Here is a 6,000-nt window from a genome sequence, read left to right as displayed (position 1 = left end):
AGTAAAAATAAACAGCACCCCCTAGTGGCTGCAGAAATAAACTGAAAGTTCCTTTCCTCAGGCCAGAACAGTAGGAGCAGACTTTGCTTATAGTTACGTGGCAGACGGCGAGAGAGACACTCTGTGGGCGGGGTCACCTAGCTGGAAGTTGTTCTTGTTGTTCTAACCGTTCCACCAGGAAACTCTTATATGGCCTGAAAAATGTTACCAACGTCACCAGCTTAAGGAAGTGCTGATCCGTGTTTTTTCAGACCCATTTTCTGAGAGATGGAGCAGGAGAAAAAGAGAGAGGATGGTCTTTTATGACACTATGGTGGCCTGTAGGCACACTGGGGACAGATATTGATGTTTAAAAGACATGGAAAAGTGCATTTTGCATAATAGGTGACCTTTTCGCATATGCACGCTCGCGTGTGGCCGCTGCCTCTCCTCCTCTGCCTGTGTGCCTTCACTCAGACAGCGCATGCGTTCTCGCGTACTCGCTCCACCTCTAGACGTGAACGCGCGCTCACTCCACACTGCAGAAGAGTTAGTTTAGCTCTGAGAATATAGTGAATGAACAGTGGACGTTTGTGCAGAAATAACTGCTGCAGTTCCTCCAGACCAACAGAGGTTTCCCGTGTCTTGTGAAGTGACAGGGCTCTGCAGCGAGAAACGTTGTCGTCTGGTTACTGACCGGGTGCCGGTGTCTTCCTGCTCTCTCCGGCTGCGGGAGGAGACAGCAAGTTACTTCCTGCAGAGCAGCTCTGGTGTTTCCCCCTCTGGAGGGAAACACCAGAGGCTGAAGCAGGAAAAGCCAACACTAGGATCAGCATTGATTCATTGAGAGACCTTCGTCTGGTCAGCTAACATTACTGCCAAGCAGCTGAAATATAGAGTGATATTGTGCTTTTAGCTGACGTGTGTCTCCTCACTGTTTTGAGCGATGCTCCTTCAGGTATATTTAGAGCGAGCAAGCGTGAGCCCGACGCTGACTTTCATTGACTTCACGGCCACAGGTGTCGCTGTTAACAAGACATTTCTGAAAGTTACAAATAGTCCCTTTAAGAGAAACAATCAGAATTCCGCTTCCTCATCCTCACGCACTTCAAAGGTAAACATACTAATATATTCTACGTAAGTATTTTTTGTAATAGGTGCAGTAGTGTTGACTGTTCCCACATCCACATCCTTTAGGTATATGCTGCTGAATTTTCATTTGCAATATCAGCAAATCTATTAATTTTATAAATGCATATTTATATAACTGTACAGACATTTTGATTCTTGTCTCTCATCGGCCTTAAGCTGTATTAGACTTTGAGTATTGCTTGCTCTTTAAAGTTCTTGCTGTTTGATGTTCAGTTCTATGAAGTTTGTTTGATGTTCCAGTTTGGGGGTGTTGTTTTTTTTGTTGCCTAATATTCTTTCCTCTTCCCAAGAAAATAGGAGAGGCTTGAAATCACAGGTGATAAGCAGCTTTCATGTGATGTGTGCTGAAACAGTTTGGTGACTGATGCTGTACCAGCATCATTTTATGAAAGTTACCACCTGTTGACCTTGAAGAACAACGGAGGCCGGATGATTCCATCCATGGGTACTGTCAAGGTGGGCAGCTCAGCAGAGTGCTGTGTGAGGTTCTTATTTGGATACCAGCAATGAAAAGTGTTTCCACTGTTAAGAAGGACCCAAAGCACCATAAACAGTTTAAAAGATTTATTTAAACTGCTAAATAAATACATAAATGTCCTTAAAATGGGGGTGCTAGAGTCCAATGGCACAGCGGGCAATAAACAGTTAAAAAAGGGGAGTGTTTAAGTCTCAGTTTATCAAGAAGGGAAGGGGGTTCCTTAGGCCGGCGGCTTCTCTGCTCTTCTGCTCCTCTGCTCCGGCCCTGCAGCTCTGCTGGACCCTCATCCGTTGTTGACGCTGCGGAGAGAAAAAGGAACCTCAGTGGCCAGCGCACACAAAATAGCAGATCACACGCACACATCAGGGTAGATTGCTTGGTTCACTTTCCTTTACTCATCAAATAGTAGGCGTGGAACCAAGTCTTTACACTTCCGTCTTGCTCGTCCCGCAGCGGTTCTTCTGGTACCTCGTCCTGGCCGCCCTCTCACTGTCAGCCCGTGTTCTTGTAGCAAAACGTACCGGTGAAGCAGCCTCCGTCCCACACTCCAAACTCGCGTGTCAAGCTCGGCGTCCTCACTTCCTCGTGTCTGGACGATTCTCTTCCTTTGTCCAACTCCTGCACACCTGTCCACAATCAACTTAAAAGAAGCACAGCATCTCTGTCTGCCAATCCGGAGCTGTCACGGGTGTGTGAAGCAATTTGTCACAGCTGTTTCTCATCAGTTTATCAACTTGATCCATAGTCTAATTACAAACAACTCAGTAAAACCAGATATGAAATATAAAGACCCATGCAATAGTAAAACACCACAAAATCAATAAAAAACAATATAGGAAATATATGTACACACGTGATAAAACCCATAATAATGAATAAACGGGCAATACTGGATCAAGTGATTGGAACAACTACATCTCACTGTGACGCGCTGCATTAGACAAACCACAAACATTTGATCGGCAGCTCATCAATGCAGCGTCTCCCTTGTCAACCACATGGTTCGGTCAGACATAGGGTCAGAGTATGTGTTCAGTCTTGGTAACCATATTACTGCTTATATGGGGCAAAAAACACCCCTTTTAAGTGAACACACTCATAGCCAGCTTGAGAAACCCTAGGTTGATTTAGTTTATAAAGTTTATAACCACCATTGTGGAACCGCTTAGCGTGATCGCGGTTGTTCAACATGTTCTCATCCCAACGTGTCACATACTGCTGCTTTGTTAGACCCCTCTGCGCCATTCTTTGCGGTTGCACAAACACATGCTTAACAAGCCCACGGCGTCACTCTTTAGTCGCAGTAAACACGTGCTTAATGTTGTGAAGTAAACAAAAGCACATGGATCAGGCAATAAAACACTATAGTTCAGTTTAGGAAATATCAACACAAACTACTGTTTGTACAGTGAAAATGACACTGAACATTGTGAACCGGGGACATGAACGAATAGCTGATTGTGATGTAACGCACGGAACACTAACAGCGGTCTACAGAGGCCTGTAATACGAAAGCAGGATTTGGCGTTATCAAGGTAACTTCAGGGTTAACCCTTCAGGGTTTTCCGTCCTACGAAGGTGGTTCACTTCTTACCGGGGTAGATCGCCATGGTAACTGCTGAACAGCTGACCTGCTCCGGAGCAGGTTATGTTCCAGATAAGAGATCAACTTGTATAAAAGCACCGCCTACTGACCAATCAGAGCTCAGTGCAGTGATTGTATGATAATTTCACAAAGTTTAAATCATAATCCAGACTAAAAACAACACAGTTTAAACTGACAGATGCAGGAAGGACAGCTGGCTGTATGCTGTGGGTGTTTACCTCTTTGAATTATATTGTTATATTTATTCTTTTTACTTGCTCTTGAGTCTGTTTCACACCGCCGGAGACGGGGCCGCAGCTGAAAGAAGGTCCAAATAGTCATAGATGACACTTTTGAATCATGGGGTTAAAAGAAGAGTAACTAATTCATACAAAACATTTCCTAAAAGCTATTTATATTTAGACGACTATATCCGACTTTTGAGTGTTCTGTTAAATTAATAAGTCTGTTAATTTACGCATTCACACACCGTGAGTTTTTTTTTTTGCAGCTGTCCTTACTGCATCTAGCAGCTTCAACTGTGTTACTTTTAGCCTGGATTATGTGTTTAACTTTGTTAAATGTGTCTCTGCCTGGTGGTCTGCAAGTCTGTGGACTTGTCCATGTCTGTGATTGGTCAGATGCTGCAAACACTCGCCCCGTTCATGTGAACGCGCTCACAGCCAGACTGAGAAACCCTGGGTTGATTTACTGATAACCAGCGTCGTAGGACTGCTTAGCGAGATCTCGGTTGTTAGGTGAGTGAAGCCAGATAAGGAGAAGATACCCTGGGTATGCTGAACTCTCTTCCTAGTACAGGCCTCTGGACTAAAGCCTTGTGTTTGTTGGACCCAGCCTCCTCCTCTCCTCCCCTCCCTCCCGCCCTATGTGTGTCTTTTCGCTCGTAAAGCTATGTCATCACACTCCCGGCGCACTTTCCCTGAGTGTTAATATCGATGTGGATGGATTTACTTTGCAGTTAAAGCAGCAGTGGGTAGAAATGGAGCAAATATGATTAAAAAAAGTTAGAAGGTCACTATATCCTGACAGTAGTGCATGAGACAGGTAATCTGAAAAAAAATCATGTTCCTCTGTGTCCTCCGGTGTCCTCCGGTGCTTCTAACGGCATCTACAACATTTCACAGACCGGAGGAAAACAACCAATCAGGGCTGATCTGGAGTCTGCCGCACAGCTACCGCCTATGAGCCGGCTGTCAATCACTGGCGAACGACGAACAAACGGTTAAACTAGGCAGATCAAATAAATCAATATTCTGTTACGTTAATGCCTATTTCTCTCCTCAGATGTTTTCAGAAAGAGCTTGTAGTGCACGGTTTAGCTGTACACTGAGAACGTTTGTGACCCGGCAGCCATGTTGAGATCTGATGAGGAAATATCAAGCACCACCCACCAGCCGGAGCACAGCCAATAGGAACGCTCTCTCTCTGAAATGACCTGTGATTGGTCAAAGTCTCCGTCATGGACTAGATGTTCTAAAGTCTGAAAACAGAGCCATGAGGAGGAGCAGAAGTCTAGTTTTTTCTCAGAAAACTTGAATTACAATATGCTGAAAGGTTATTATGGGATTAGAGATAGATAGATCTGGACAGTAGCCTACTGTTCTTCCAACTTTGTGGCAAGCTCTTTCTTGCTTTTTACTTGACAATGCCCCCCCATGCACAAAGACAGATCGATAAAATAATAGTTTTCCCATTTTGGAGGACTTTTTGCCCAATGAGTCCAAAACTTTCTGCCTACTGATGCTTTAATGGAAAGCTCAGTGCGTCTCATACCGACGCTAAAGGGTGCCTTGTGCATCGGTATCTAAAGCCTGGGGCACACTGCCCGCTTCAGGCTCGCCTGACGGCAGCGTCACGTCGTGGCCGCGTGATGCCCACCTAGGGTGTTCACACTAGACGCGAGTTAGCTGCCTCTCGGGGAGCGTGTCAGCTACCTGTCAGCTGTGTTTCTGATGCTGCTGTCAGCCCTTTCTTTCTACATAGAGTTTGCCTTTTAATGGCCATTTAACTTCATGATAAATATAATTTTAGACAGAGAAAGGTTCAGAACGTGTGGTAATTAGTAAATAATAGTAATAATCCACAATTAAAACTCCGTACTGTATTCATTTATGATGCTTTCCAACTTTCTGCTTGTTCCACATCACTGTCCGGCACATATTTCAGAATAAAAGCCTCGTGTTAACAAATGAAGGAATTCTGTGCAAAGAAAACCCGCTTTAGGGCTTTTATTTCGAAATGAAAGCAGGAAGTGTTGATTTAAACCCCAAACTTTATCAATTTTTGGAGCCCCCAAAGTGATTGCGTTTTCCACAGCACTGCCTGCTCATATTTCAGAATAAAAGCCTCGTGTTAACAAATGAAGGGATTCTGTCTATAGAAAAAACGCCTGAGGGCTTTTATTTTGAAATGAAAGCTGGAAGTGTTGATTTAAAAACAAGTTTACTTAACTTTACTTTTTTTTTCATCTCCGTAACATATTCTACAGATAACCTCGAAACTGTAGTAAAGTCTTGCTGGTATGAAGGTTAATATACAGTCACTAGATCACTTTCACTGTCTGTGACATATTCTACAGATGTCTAGACATGGAAACTGTAGTAATCTTGCTGGTATGATGTTCATATACTGTCAACAGATCACCTTCACTGTCTGTTGCTGCTGGGACACGCAGCCGAGAGGCGAGCGGCTCGCATGTAAAATAGGCGAGCCTTCTATTCTATAAAATAGACGCGCGTCTGACGTGCGTCTGACGCGTGTCTGACGTGTGTCCTCATGCGGGCAG

This window comes from Sebastes umbrosus, chromosome 1 (assembly GCF_015220745.1).
Source record: "Sebastes umbrosus isolate fSebUmb1 chromosome 1, fSebUmb1.pri, whole genome shotgun sequence".
Lineage (NCBI taxonomy): Eukaryota > Metazoa > Chordata > Actinopteri > Perciformes > Sebastidae > Sebastes > Sebastes umbrosus.
This window is presented reverse-complemented; position numbering follows the sequence as displayed.